The sequence below is a fragment of the Cavia porcellus genome, unplaced genomic scaffold (assembly GCF_034190915.1).
Source record: "Cavia porcellus strain 051 isolate PalLab524CR breed Dunkin Hartley unplaced genomic scaffold, mCavPor4.1 scaffold_33, whole genome shotgun sequence".
NCBI lineage: Eukaryota > Metazoa > Chordata > Mammalia > Rodentia > Caviidae > Cavia > Cavia porcellus.
The window spans coordinates 4298139-4312791 of record NW_026947516.1 but is presented as its reverse complement, the minus strand read 5'-3'; the positions used below and the strand labels follow the sequence as shown (position 1 = coordinate 4312791).

At 52.7% G+C, this 14653-nt stretch overlaps 1 protein-coding gene across 1 annotated transcript in view; it reads left to right on the top strand.

The window, feature by feature from the left end:
- Positions 1–14653, top strand: part of Pudp (pseudouridine 5'-phosphatase) — a 56768-nt gene that overhangs the window by 30323 nt on the left and 11792 nt on the right. The window lies entirely within an intron of this gene.

The window sequence follows — 14653 nt, the reverse complement described above, 5'->3', positions numbered from 1 at the left end:
ACTTTGACTTCGTTGGTTGTGAGGGGGAATAGGATCCCTGGGTCCATGTGTCCTTTTCTTCCTGAAAATCTCTCCTGGTGGTGGCTGTAGGAGTCCGCAGGAGCAGCCGCCCAGGGAGAAGGGCATGTTATCCACTCGCTGTCCTGGTCCTTCCTTTCCTCCTCGAAACCAGCCCTCCAGCCCCCCAGCAGGGATCAGCTGCAGTCCAGTGGGAAGGGTACTCCCCAGGGCAAGATGGAGCAGTCTTGGACTAGGCTAGGAGGGCTGGGCTGATTCACTGTGGTGTAAGGCTCTGTCACCAGAGGAGCCACCACAGTGGCAGGTTCCCTGGGGGCCCTACCCCATCCCAGTACAGTGCTGTGGCCTGTCTGGCCACTGTACCCGTCACAGGGAAGGACCCCTGATTACCCTGCTGCAGGGTCATGGCCTGTCTCTGCCTGATTTTGAGACAGTGGGGAAGTGTGTGCTTGGACCAGTCGCCATGGAAACCGCCCCATTATGATGTCGGGACTTGTCTTGGCCTGACTCTGCTGCAGGGGTTTTGTGTCTGCCCACTGGGGCTGTAAAGGTGTGTCTTCCGCTGACAGATGCCAGAGGAAGCTCTTCCTCCACTGGTCCAGCCCCCAGGCAAACCGGACAGGGAGGGGTTTAGGGGCCCCGGCAGACAGGCCGCCCATTTACGACTATGTCTGAACTGGGGCCGCCCCCACACCAACCATTTTCAAACTGTGGACAGGCCTTTTGACCTCCAGGAAAGTAGTAGTTTCCTAGGATTTCCTTTTAATGAGTAGGTGTTCCCACCCCTAGCGTGAAGCCAGTACACATCCATCCCATGTCTCTTTCTTTCTCCATCCTCTTTGGATCTCTTTTTTCTCCTCCCTCCATCTCTTGAGCCCCTTCTGTTTCAGAAACATCTGACATTTTTCCAATCAGGACAGCTTTACAACCCTTTTTTTAAACCTTGATGTATGAGACCGGACAAGTTTTTCACAAATCAGGCCTGTGAAATCTGTGGCCTGCCACTGTGTATTTGGGGCAGATGCCGGAAGCATCAGGTCCCGCGGGGCAGGGGCTGTGGTTCTTTGTGGAATCGTTTTGGGTGGACCAAAAGGACCCTAAGTGGCCAGGCGGGTGCTCCCATGGCCACAGGGCGTGCCCTGGATTTCCTGTTGTCCTGACTCTGTGCTTCTGTTCTTGACTGGGAGGCGGCCAAGCCCAGACCTATATGACACCTCCACCTCCCTCCTGCATCATGACCCCAGTCCCGTGCCCCGACTCTCCTCCCCTTGTCCTCATCCATAAGATTATGGGGCACCACACAGCAGGAGAGGCAGGCCAGTGTCCAGTGGCCCGGACTGTGGCCGTCCTGACAGAGCACAGAGGGCAGGAGCAGGGTGGCCCCTGAGCCCTCCCTGTGCTCCTCAGCCGGCCTGGCTCCCCCCAAAAACCCCTCGATGTCTTCTAGTGCACCTCAGAGTTCTTGGGCTGAAAAGTAGTTAACCCAACCAAGAGTTGGGGCCTCAGGGTGTGGATGGTGCCCTCACCCAGGGTTAGGGTGGAGCCTTCTGACAGAGCCTGCAGAGGAGCTGGGGACAGCAGGACCTGTGGGACAAGGATTGGTGCAAGCGGAAGAGAGGGGCCAGCTTATGTGGGAGCTAGAACTCCTGCAAGGTTCCGGCAGGCAAGCAGCACTCTTCTCTAGTGAGCAAAGCCAGGCTCCCCAATTTGGGGACCTGGGAACAAAGCAGGTGTTCCGGCTGCTAATGATCATGACATCCTTAGCACCTACCAAAAGGGGGTGCCCCCAGGGTTCAGGAAGTGCCTGATCAGAGCCACATTTAGGGATTTGCCCACTTCCCAGAGTCTCACTCTGCCCCTTACCAAGTGGGCTTCCTGCCTTGGCGTCCCTGAGCTCCCGAACAGGACAGGGAGATGGTGGGGGAAAGTCTGCGCTTCTTTAGTCCTGTCTCCCTGCATGAACTGCAGCACCCCACCTCCTTCTCCTGCCCGGCTCCTTGGCACTCAGGCCTTCAGAGTGGGGCTGGGCCCCCGTTGCCCCCTTGGGCTCCTGGGTACAGGTAGCAGGCAGATGATGAGTGATCTTGGCGTCCGCAGCGAAGTCCCTGTTACCAGAGCGGCTGTGTGTGCACAGTTAGTGGAGTCTGGCCCTCTGCAGGCTGATGAGCTGCACCAGTGCGTAAGACCCCCTTCCAGTCCATGCATGGAAGACCCGAAGATTCCACCCGCCTCCTGCTGTGATTCTGGCCTAGATCAAAACTCACCCACGAAGCCTCCAGCAGAGCAGAGGTAGCAAAACCACCTGGTGAGAGTAGGGGCTGCAGAAGGGCAGAGCTGGAGAATCTCAGATGCTCCCACCCACGGCACAGGGTCAGGAGGCGGGCGTGCAGGATACACACTCTGTGGCACCGTGCAACTCGTCACCGTGGCCTGGAAAGGAAGGCAGCAAGTAGAGAGGGCACCCCTCTAGCAGGACATGATCCTTCCTTCCCTGTGCAAGTCCACAGGATATGTGGAGACCGCACAGACTAGAAGCCCCCTGCCCACATAACCGCAGCTAGCTCCTTGGTGGGAGCCTCTGGCCAGCCTCGCTCTCACAGGCTGCGTCTTTGTGAATGAGGCAGCCTGTGGTAGTCTTCAGAGCTCACAGCAGGTCGTAGATAGACTGCATAGGGCATGACTTCAGCTTACTTTTGTTTTTTATTTTCTTGTTTTTAGTTTAGTTTTGCTTTGTTTGTGGTTGAGACGAGGTCTCACTACACAGTGCAGGCTGGCATTGAGCTCACTTTGCAGCCCAGGCTGGTCAGGAACTCACAGTGATCCTCCTGCCTCAGCCTCCCAGGTGCTGGGATTACAGGCCTGCCCCACCACCCCTGGCTCGCTTACTTATAAGCAAGCCCTGTTTTTGTGAACAGCAGAAGTAAAGCAAGCGGGCACGTTTTCCCTAGACATCAGGCATGGCCCCAGTGGCTCCTGGAGACGTAGAGGTCCCTTGGCAGGCGTGGAGACAGCCCAGTGCCCAGAGCGGCTCAAGGAATGCTTGATCTGCTTCAGCAGGAACACAGATCTCCTGGCGGGTGCAGCTCCAGAGGCCTGCGAACCGGGCTGCTCGTCCTCTGCTTGGTGACAGCACAGCAGTGCCCACTGGCAGCCTTAGACTGGTCTCCTGCTCATCCTCAAGCGGCCCGGTGGGCAGCGGCCTGTCTGACCTGTTAGGTTCGGGATTCGGCTTACACGGGAACTAGCAGAGGAGCTGCAGCCTGGGTTCCTGTCCCTTGCCTTCCCACTCCTCCAGGCAGAGCTTCTCACCTTGGGCGGGGGACGCTCTGGGGGAACCCCAGTGCAGACCAAGGCTGCACTCATAGAATGCTTCCAGGGAGCCACGCAGCCTCTGGGCCACATCAGCCCACTGGTTGTGGGAGTGTGCCTGGCAGCTCATGTGACGAGTGTGGGGCTTGGGTCCACCGGAACCAGGTGTGTCCCTGTGTCCTGCCCTCAGGTCTCAGGGCTGGGGTTCAAGTCCATGTCCCCATGGAGCTGTGGTCCTTCCATTGGCCTTGGTCAGAGTGTTAACGTCTCCCCTCGTAAGGGACTGTATGCTCAGCCTCACCCCTGAAAATGCTTGCTCTGACCTGTTTGTTTTATGGGCAGCGGCGTCCAGGGCTGCAGGACTGGCCCACTCACTGGCCACTCACAGGCTGTGATGACGGCTCTCCTCCAGGTGGCACAGACAGAGCTCTGAGCCCCAGGGTGAGGCTTACATGCATACTGCACGTGGTTTAGATATTTCTGCATTCAAAGACTGCTTGTTGCCTCACTGTCGTTTAGTGGACTTAAGGAAGACCTCCTAGCTAAGGAAACAGATCCAGATCTTTGCTTCCAGTGCGCCTACATATTAAAACACCCTCATGTCTCACAGTTTCCTCAAGTTACAGGACTACAATATCTGTTTCTAAATGAACAGCGGTTCTCATACGGATTTTTCAGCCACAGCAATGAACTCACAATAGTGTTAGGTTAGAGATTTTTGGCATAAAGCCATCAACCAAAATTCTGGCCAGATTTAAAATTTCTGTAGAATACCAACAAGAAATCACAGTGAAAGGGTCGGAGGTTTAGCTCAGCAGCGTAAGTGCCTGCCTGGCAAATGCGAGGTCATGAGTTTGATCCCCATTACCAGAAAAAAAAAAAAAAAAAAAAAAAAACCCACAGTGAACACTGGAGAATCTTTGTGTTTTATAGCAGGAGCTCACAAAATTGGGCTAACACTTTTTAAGTTAGTTTGGAATTGCCATAGTGAGTTACAGAGTCATCTTTGTCTTATTGTTGAGTGCCTAGCTCAAAAGGAATCTTGTTTTTTTAATGTGAGTTATTTGAAAGGGGAACACACTTGTCCTTCCATTTCTGTTTCTGTGTGGGAATTGGAAATTGAAATCTTCATTTCCTGGGGAGTTTTATCCTGAGTCTGTGATGCAGACTAGGTCCGATCTGCGATTCACAGGTGGGAACAGAAAGACAGTGTGGGACCACAGCCTTGGCCTCGGAGGGTACTGTAGCAGCCCAGGGTTATTGCAGATACTGAGCATGAACCGGGGCATTCTCTGTGGTGCATTAAACGGCTTATTTTAGATTCGGTTTTACAGCACTCCGAGTGCTTATTCAGGGAGACTAAATTAAATTGTTATGTCATCCGTGGGGCCATCACAGAATCAGAAAAATCCAATGAGCTACTGTTTTCTAATTCACGCTTTTCTGTTCGTCTGGTAATAATAAGCTATTGAAATAGCCATTTTGTACATCGACTTTTGGAGTGATTTTCCTTAGACTCCACAGTGTAAAAGTGACTCAAAGTGGCTTTGCAGAAAATCAGGGAAGCCCTAGAAAGAGTCATACTGTATTTCCCCAAACTGTTAGTGTTTCGAAAGGCTCCTGAAATCCTAAGGAAGACAATATGGACAAAATCCCATGCAAAAGTGCTTTGCGTTTCGAGGGCTTTCTGGAATGGGGCGGGACCCAGGGGGCTCTGCTGTCCCTCCTGATGGGACAGCATGCCAGGTCCTCTGCCCTGCTGCTCCTTGTCACAGTGCAGCTTGGCTGGGTCCTCCTTCACTGCTGCCTCTGTCAGCCTCACAGGCAACTCAGGGATCCACGCTTTGGAAGCAGAGACACCCTGCTCCGGGGTCCAGTCTGTAGCTGACTCCTAGCTGAATGGGGACCTGCACCCAGCAGGTAGCCTTGACCCGGGGGGCAGGACAGGAGAGCTGGCCCGGGTCCCTTGAAAAGCTCCACCATCTCCTTTTGAACCCAGGGACTTCCTGGGCCAGACCCAGTGACCCTGAAAAATAGAAACCAGATGGAAGGCATGGGATGCGATCAGCAAGGCAGGAAGATGGACATGTCCCAAATGTCCCTCGCTCTAGCAGCTAAGGGACCTCCTTCCACTAGGTGAGCATCTGTGCCTGTGGAGCTCAGTCAGCAAAGCCTTGCTTCTCTGTTCTTTGAGTACCTTGGCACGGGCAGTCTCGAGCATGCTGGGTATCACATTGGTTTAAATCCTGTCTGCAGGCTTTTCTGTCCTCAGACATGCTGTGTGCTGCATCTCATGAAACGAAGAAACTGTTAGAAAACTTGAAAATCCTACCCATTTCTGATTACGCCGAAGCAACGTGCAGGTGGTTAAAAATTCCCTATATATGTAAACCAACAAATAGCTCTGATGAGGTGTAGCTGGGTAGTACAAGAACACGGCGTTAGACTTCGGTGGACCTTGAAAACTGGGATGCTGTGTGTTCCTCCATGAGCTGTCAGGTTTCATCACACAGTGGCATATGTGTACACTGTATCTACTTTAATTTCCCAGCCTCAGTAGGGTGGTGAGCTCACGTTAGTTCCAACAGCCCCAGCATTACCAGAGGAGAATTAAATGTATGATGGAAGAACATAGACTGGGGGAGGATTCCTTTCCTAAAATAGGAATCGCGGTAAGGATAATATCTTTGTGCTTAGCTTTACAGACCATCTAGGATCTGTCCTAATTTCCAGCTTTGCCTGCTTTGTGTTTTTTCTTTTCTTTTCTTTTTTGTCTCTTTGAGACAGGGTCTCACTATGCAGTTCAGGCTGGTCTTGAACTCATTTTGTAGCCCAGGCTGGTCTCAATCTCCCCAGTAACCCTCCTGCCTCAGCTTTGCCATTTGAGCAAGAAACTATACACAGTAGGGGGCTGGGGATTTAGCTCAGTGGCATAAGCACCTGCCTTGCAAGCAGGCAGTCGTGAGTTCGATCCCTGGTACCGATAAAAAAAAAAAAAAAAAAAAAAAAAAACAAAACAAAACGAAACTATACACAGCGGCTGGGGGTTTAGCTCCGCGGCATAAGCACCTGCCTTGCAAGCAGGCGGTCATGAGTTCGATCCCTGTTACCGATAAAAAGGAAAAAGACCAAAAAAAAAAAGAAAGAAAGAAAGAAATGATACACAAACAGTGGACATGGCTCTGCTCCACAAAAACTGCCTGATGGAATGAAATTCTCATTTCCACATGTCATAGGAAACTCTTTCTTTCTTTCCTTCTTTCTTTCGCTAATGGAGATTGAACTCACAACCTTACATGATTGCCAGGCAGGCGCTTACACCCCTGAGCTAAACCCCTGGCACAAGACACTCTTGAGCTGTAGCTGAAATCATAGTTACTGAGGAGGCCGAGGCAGGCAGTTCACCTGAGTCCAGGACCTCAGGGTCTGCCTGGGCACACAGGGGCCTCATCTGCAGTGATTCAGCAATGAATCTTCTGTTTTCTCTTTCCATTGAGAAGTGAGTAGGTAGCGTAGATGTGTGTTTTAAAGAATGCAGGATAAAACCAAGGGCTAAAAACACTGAGCAAGATGGGGTGAAGCCTCGGATGTGAAGCGACTGAGCCCTGAACCTCCATCCTCTACATGTAGAATGCAGCTCTGAACAGCCAGGAAGATGCCATTAGTGTTTGGAGACGGTGAGAGACAGAGACGGGGTCAAGGGTGATCGGCCATGGAGGCCAGGTCTGGAGCCCTGTCCCCAGGGCCCCTCAGCCTCTCTGGGCAACCCTCCGTCTGCATTCTTCTCCCTGCTCTCTGAGGAGTCCGTGCACTTTTCACTGACACGGTGCTGTACTCTGTGGATAGCCACTGTCTAAAGGGGAGATTGCTGGGGACGAGGGGTCAGTACCCCACCTAAAATCCGAGGACATCACACAGAGGCATCTGTCTGCAGGGGAGACGCAGCCCCTCTGCGGGATTAATGAGCTGGCTTCATTCTGAGCTCTTGCCTTTGTCACTCTGGGAAAGAGGAAACCGGAATCCAGGGTCAGTTCCCCGTGCCACATACAGTGCAAGGGCATTGGGTGCAAAAACTGTCGACAAATTCCCAGGTTAAGGACATGGTCCTGTAGCTGCAGTGTCTTTCCTCATCCATGCGCCTGCAAGGAAAGACCGGGTAACGAGAGAGAAGTCCAAGGAAGCTGCCAGGTCAGAGTTGTGCAGCGCACTGGGGCCCTCAGCAGCAAACACCCAGGACAGGGGCAGAAGAGGAGCTGCGCTAGTTCTCCAGCTGGTTCTGGGGCAGAGAGACTGCAGTTACTGCAGGGCCCGGGGAGCAGGGGTGAGAGCTCCTGCATCTCATTGTGGGGGACGTAAATAGGCAAGAGGGGTGACGCTGTAGTCAGGGTTTGCAAAGAAAACCATGTACGAGAGGACGCATAATGCATAGTATGATTTTGTAACAGTAACCCAAAGAGTCAAGTACAAAAATTGTGCAGGAAATCTGTGCACTCACCAAGACCCAGAGAATCAAGCTGCGGGCCTGGAGGCCATGGCAACACCCTGCACGAGTCCAGTAGAAGACCTAGAGCCCACAACAATGTCTCCTACAAGTCTGTTTCATGCGTCTGCACTGGGAAGGCCCAAAGGGGAGAGGGGGAAACCAGAAAGTGTGCACCAGCAGGCTGAGGGATCAGTACCAGCAGGCTGAGGGAGCTGACTGGAGTCGGAGTAAGGAGCAGAGCCTCCCAAGGTGAGCCACACCATCCTCAGTGACCGTAAAGGCCCGAGCTCCTCCAATGGTAACAGCTGAGTTCCTCAGGAAGGAAGCTCAGCAAGCTGCTCCCCGAGAGCCCACAGCACTTCTTCAATTCTCATTTTATATTGTTGGTGACAGTCCCCAGGGGCGCCCTCCACACCCAGAACCGCCTGATGTGGGTCAGCTGGGTGTTACAAGTGGGCCACCAGTTATCAGTCTGCCAGGTAGTGACCAGCCGGGGTCATGGACTACTTCTGCCCTTTTCTGGCATCCTTTCTTTGAGCCTAGGCACCCTGTTCAAGCATCATAATTGGGGGTACCGTTTTCTGAGCCCCAGGAAACTACTATATACCAATAATAAACCCCTGTACTATTAATTTGATGTGTTTTGTTTGCATTCTTAGCACAGTCACTATACAAGAAAGAAAGATGCAGATCAGGGAAGCAGAGTAGAGTCCAGAGCCCAGTTTGTTTACATTGGTCCCACAGGCAGATCTGCGGCAGAAAGAGGTTTAGGGGCGGCTTTAGCATGAAGACACTTGGAAGGAGCACACTTGCCTCTGAGATTCCTTTTTTGGGGTGTTTTGTTTTGTTTTTTGAGAGTAAAACACACTATATGATCAGGTTAGTCTTGAACTCACTGTGTTGCCCAGGCTGCTCTCCTGCCTCAGCCTCCCGAGGGAGGACTGGGGTTCTAGACCACCACAACTAGCAAGCAGTCCTCCTGCTAGGGAGAGGCGTGGGAGAGATGAGAAATCCCTTCCCGTGGCTGCCCCGTCCTACACTTACTTTATAGACGTGGAAGTCACATCTCCAAACTTAGTTCCCATAAGTAAAGTCTCTGCGTACCTCTCATATGCTCTTGTCCGTTTCACTTAATTTTTAGTGTTATTCCTCCACTTCAACTTTTGCTGTTTGATCAGTGTGATATTTAGGCCTCTGCTGCAAGCTGGGGTTCCGCTATCACTTGAGGGGGCGAAGGTGCACGGAAATCACTGCTGCAGCCCCCGTGGTCTTGGTGGAGATTATCCAGGCAGGTGACAGAGCGTGTGGTGAGGCCAAGCCAGCCATGCTCGAAGCAGCAGCTTGCTCTGTGGGGAGAACTTGGTGCTCCGTCCTGGGGCTGCCCGGGACCAGCTGACCAGACACTCACAACCCGGACTCCCTCTTGGCTGTGTAATCTGTGTTTACCTTCTGCCTACTGGCTTCTGTCAGTGCTTAGGGTTTGTCAAGGACGGAAGCAGGTGTACCCACTGTGCCGACCAGGAGAAACAGTGCCCTCTGAGGTCACCTCACATGCGGGACACTGGTGCATTCTCGTGCTCGCCATCACCCGCTGTCCGGCCGTCCTGGGGCAGCCAGCACGTCCCGGGGCAGCCAGCACGTCCCCTGGTTGAGCTGCCGGGCTCTGAGGACAGCTTGGGCCTGCTTTTAAAAACAGATCCGTCTCCTGGAACCCTTTGGCTCCGCCATGCCCCGATAGGATGTGAAAGGAGAATGGAGCTGGGGTTGCACTCCGAAGGCCTCCTTCCCTGTGAGCCTGCAGCAGCATGGTATCTCACAGCCGGAGGAGAAGGCAGAACGCGGCTCTCACCTGGCCGTTCCTGGTGGCCGCCTGCATCCCTGGAGCTGCTGGGCTTTGTGCTCCCTTCTCCTCACCTCTGCACCCCCTTCACAGACCTCACTTCCCTGTGTGTTTCCCCACCCCACCAGACCCCTTTTCTCCTACAAAGAGATAACTCATTGGATTTAAGACCCAGGGTCACCTTCAAGGTCAAAACCCAGTGACCTAACTTCCTTGTGCAAGGTCCCACCTTCTAACTTTCCAGAAGCACCTGGGGCGGGTGAGCCAACCCTCTGCATATTCCAGGTTCAGCCTAAAGCCAGAGTATGTCCCACCCCAGCTGTCCTGCCCCCACCCGGGCATGTACTGGAGCGTGACTGGGAGGAGTGCTGCTCCCTCCTGCCACCTTCCTGGCCACCAGGTAGTGAGCAACCACCTTCCCCTAGACCCTCCCCCTGTACTTTCCATCTCTAGTCTGCCAGCCTGGAACTCAGCTGGGAGCCAAAATAAACCCCGCCCCATTTAAGTCATGGGTGTCAGATATTGTGGCTGAGCCACAAGAAAGTGACCTGTGACACCCCCAAATATCATGTTGCCCTGAGCTAGGAGCCAGCGTCAGCCACAGCTGTGAGTTCCCTGGAACATATGGGAGCTTCCGGTCTTGCTGGAGTCTCAGGCCTCTGCCTCCAACCCAATCCCTCTCACCCTCATTTCTCCCCCATTCTGGGGCACTGTGTGGCTCCATGATGCAGTCCAGTGACTCGGTTCCACTGTTAGGGGCCCCTGCAGGGTCCCTGGTAAGTGAGTCCCGAGCATCTGACCTCCAGGGCCAAGAGCCTGCCCCAGTAGCCAGGCACCTCAGGCATCTTTCCAGAGCAGCTCAGAATTCACACACATCCCGGACGAAGGAGGGAGGAGCCCAGCCCAAACCAGCTGTGCTAAGACACAAGTGGAGTCCCAGGATTCCCAGCAGCAGAGACTAGCCAGATTGATGGCCTGAAGCACGGCTCAGAATTAAACCTTTAAGAAACCCGGCAGGTCACAGCGGCCGAAGCCCGCAGGAGCTCCTCACTAGAGGCTTGTGTGCCTTGCTAGTGTTTTTACAGGATGGCTCCATCTTAAAGGATAAATGTGTAAAAGTTAGGAAAATAAAAAGTCAGTATTTATCTGCATTTCCTGAATTCTGTGGCGTATAAACAAAGGAACTGTAACCATTTTAGAAGCTGTGTGTTGCGAGCCTGAGCTCCGTGTGCATGGAGACGTCTAGTCTTGATAGTTTCCATCAGAAGTGGTCAGCGTGGGTTTTCATCAGTGACTCAGGCCTGCAGGAGAGGAGAGGTGAGCCCTGTGAGTTAACAGGGAAGCCCATGCCTCTGCAGGGGAACTGAGAATAGAGAGGGGAGCCAGGTTCTCAGGGTGGGGCGGAGAGCACAGCGTTACAGCCGTGCCGGCTTTGGATGAGTGGCTGTCCAGCCCCTTCCCCAGGAGGTCCAGGGGCGCAGCTGGCAGCTGGAGTCCTCCCTGTGCCAAGAGTGCCTCAAACAGCCTGGGCAGGGACATCTGTTGCTTAGCACGTAAGCATGCAGACTTTGAAAGACATGAGTTCAAATCCTTGTCAAGGAGGGCACTGTGGGTCCCTGCCCTCCACGGCTGGTCCCTTTCTAGGGGAAGTTGTTCAGTTTCTGTGGTGTGGAATCCTGGCTACCTGTTGGACCTTCCCTTTAGCTTTCCCCCCTTCTTTGTAAATGGCTCCACACGGGATCTGCCCGTTCACACCGCTTCTCTGCCTGGGCCCCACTGCCCAAATCCCCCTCTTTCCCTGTGTGATGTAGCTGGGCTGGGAGACAGGGACCAGTGTGGCACGCTTTCTGAAGGTCCCAGCAGCACTCCCGGAGCAGGGTGCCCCCCTCGGTCACCAGCATCCCTTCTAAAGAGCCCACAAGGAGGCGTGTTTTAACTCCATGCAGTGCCTTCCGTAAAGGTCCCTCTCAGAGCAGCGGTCGCTGCCTGAGTCCGAGGGTCCCCTCCTGAGCTGAGAATTACCCCGTGGAGAGAACACCTTAATGGACCTCTGCACAGAACAGCACAGCAGCAGGAAGCAGCCCGGTCCTGAGCCCGCAGCAAGGCTGGAGACAGCTAGGAGGAGGCACGTGAGCCCCGGGACCCTGCAGAGTTCCTCGATGGCCCTAAGGAAGTGAAACTCCTCACAGCATAAATGTCAGGGTCTGGCAGACCACAGCGGGAGGGTGTTTTTCAGAGTGTCCTGCCTTTTGAAAGGCAGACGTGACTACTAGAAATGGGGAAATGGGGAAAGAGCAGTCTTGCGTGGACCCGGGCTGCTCCTGGGCACACCTCCCCAGGGAACTTGATCTCAGTGCTGACATTTCCTCCTTCCTGTTCCTCCCGGAGGGCGCACCTGGGGATGCCAGCTTCTGCGGAGAGAAAGTGTATCTTGGCTCCGAGTTCAGGAGCTCCTGGGCCTTGGGCCCTTGGCTTCCGGCCAGAGACGTTGGTAGTGTCAGGGTAGGAACACAGAACCAAGCAGGTCGCCTCAGGGTGAGCCAGGGAGGAAGGCGATAGAAAGGCACAGGGTTCCCTCAATGCCTTACAGGCACCCTGAAAACTTGGGAATCCCCCTCTCTGTGGCCATAGCTCTTACAGGTCCCAACGTGTGCTGAAAGCACCCAGCCAGGGTCCAATCTTTTCCACGGGAGCCTCGGGAAACGCTCGAACTGCCCTCCATCCCAGCGTGGCTTCCTTTGGGTCTTCAAGTCCTGTCTCTAAATCCTAATCATCATGATGACCGTGCTATTTTTTTTTCCTTTTTCTTTCTGGGGTGCCTTTGTTCCCAGAGGGCTCCTGTCTCCTCCATGTTTGAGCTTTCGTATTTGAGACTTTTCACCAAGGGCCAGTGAACTTCTCTCCTCCTTCACATTCAGGAGCAGAGGAGGCCCCACGGGGGGGGGGGGTCCCGTGTCCTTCCGGCCACCGAGACCTCTCCCCCTCTCTGCCCTCATCCTCCCGAGGCTTCTCCACTGTGCCCCTGTCAGCTACACTCGCCAGGCCCATAGCAATCTGCAGCATAGACCTTGGGCTCTCCTGACCGCTCACAGCCTCTGCATTTGCTCCTTCTCCAGTCCACTGCGCATGTGGCATCCCTGTTCCCTACCGTCCTGGATCCTTCCCCGGCGTCACCCTGGGCGACCTGACCCTGTGTAGCAACAGATTCCCCGCTTCCAGTCACCCAGCTTAACACATGCATAGTGCCGCGATTTCAAGAATGAGCTTCATCACCCTGGGACAGAGCTCTGTCTCCATCTTCACAGGCTTTTTACTCTTCTTGCCGAGGGGAGAGAGTGACAGGACGCCAGGGGCTGCTGTGCAGTGTGCACTGGCTCTTGGAGCTCTGCAAGGGGCCGGGGGCAGGTGCCTGCGAAGCCAGGCTCACTGCTTCCTGAATGTGTCCTCGGCAGGTGCAGAGCGCTCCCGGGGGTCTGTCCCCGTCCCTGGAAACCACCCACAAACACCACTGCCGCGTCCTCCCCTGGGAGTGGAAATGGCATAGACTGACTCCCACTTGGTTGTGGTTGCTCTTGCTAAGATTTCCCATGAGATACCTAGCAAAATAGTCCCAGAGGGGAAGAACGGGACAAGGATAAACTCCTATGAAACCAATTACCATCGCAAAAAAAAAATCTTACACCAGAATTTGCCTTTCTTCTGTCTTCAAGTGAGCTGCATGTTAAAATATGCTCTGTTGTTTTCTAAACTGTTTGCATTAGAAGGGCATAAGATAGGAGCTTCAACATCCCCTGCAAGTGCAAATCATTTTGCTACTGGGCGTCTCTCCCTGCGACTAGCCTGACATTTGCTACTGACTGTCTCTTTTCCACAGCGGTTCTTGCCGTCTCCGCGCTGGTTAGGTCGAGTTTATTTTGAAAGTTTGCCAATACTTTTTAATACACCCTGATCCTCAGAACTAGTTGTTGCAAGCTATGCAATGATAGGCATGGAAATCTTTTTAACTCACACAGGCAAGCTCCACATAGTTCGCATACATTTGCACAGGTTGAGAACTGCTGGTGTGAGCAGGTACAGTGAGCGTACTCGTGAATAACATGCCTTGGGAGGTCTCCAGATTTTGGCTGGTTTTGCTACCAGAGAAGTGTGGTCTTGATATCAAAAGAAGACTTAGCAAATGTCCCTTTCAGTGTCCTGAAATTTGGTTAGAAATCCTGTTACTTATTTCTTGAGTGTATGAGAAGACTCATACACTCTCATCGGAGACTCTCTGATCCTAGATAGAGGAAGATTTGTAATTACACATACTACATGGGGGGCTGTTCAGCTTATTAGTGTCCTGAGTTTCCTGTCTTTCAAAGAACTAATCTGTTTCATCTAAGTGTCACATAAATGATATTGAATCGTTCATAACTTTTTTCCTTCTTAATGACTTTAGGATCGGTAGGGTTGCTCCATTTCATTCTTTATATTGATAGATTTAGGTTTTTCTTTTTCTTCTTGGTCAGTGGAGATACAGGTCCAATATTTCACCTGATCGTTTCAAAGAACCAGCTTTTAGCTTAATCGACTTTCTGTATTATTTTTTCCTTGTTGTTTCTTCTGTTTTTATTCCATTCTTCATTTGATTTGCTCTTTCTGTGCGACTTCTAAGGAGAAAGAATAGCCTATCACTGATCTTACAGTTTTTTTTGTTTTTTTTGTTTTTTTTTTTTTTTAATGTGACTAGCTAGACCACCCAGTTGGGGCCCTCTTCTCTAATCGAGCATTTAAAACTATCAGCTTAGGGGCTGGGCATTTAGCTCAGCGGCATAAGCACCTGCCTTGCAAACAGACGGCCATGAGTTCGACTCCTGGTACCGATAAAAAAGAAAAAGGCCAAAAAAAAAAAAAAATACTGCCATCTTCTTCCACTTTAGTTGCACCCCACAGATGCTAAGGCGTTCCTGTTCTCTACACAGAATTATCCTTTTGTGGTTTCCTCTGTGATCAGTGCCTTCCTG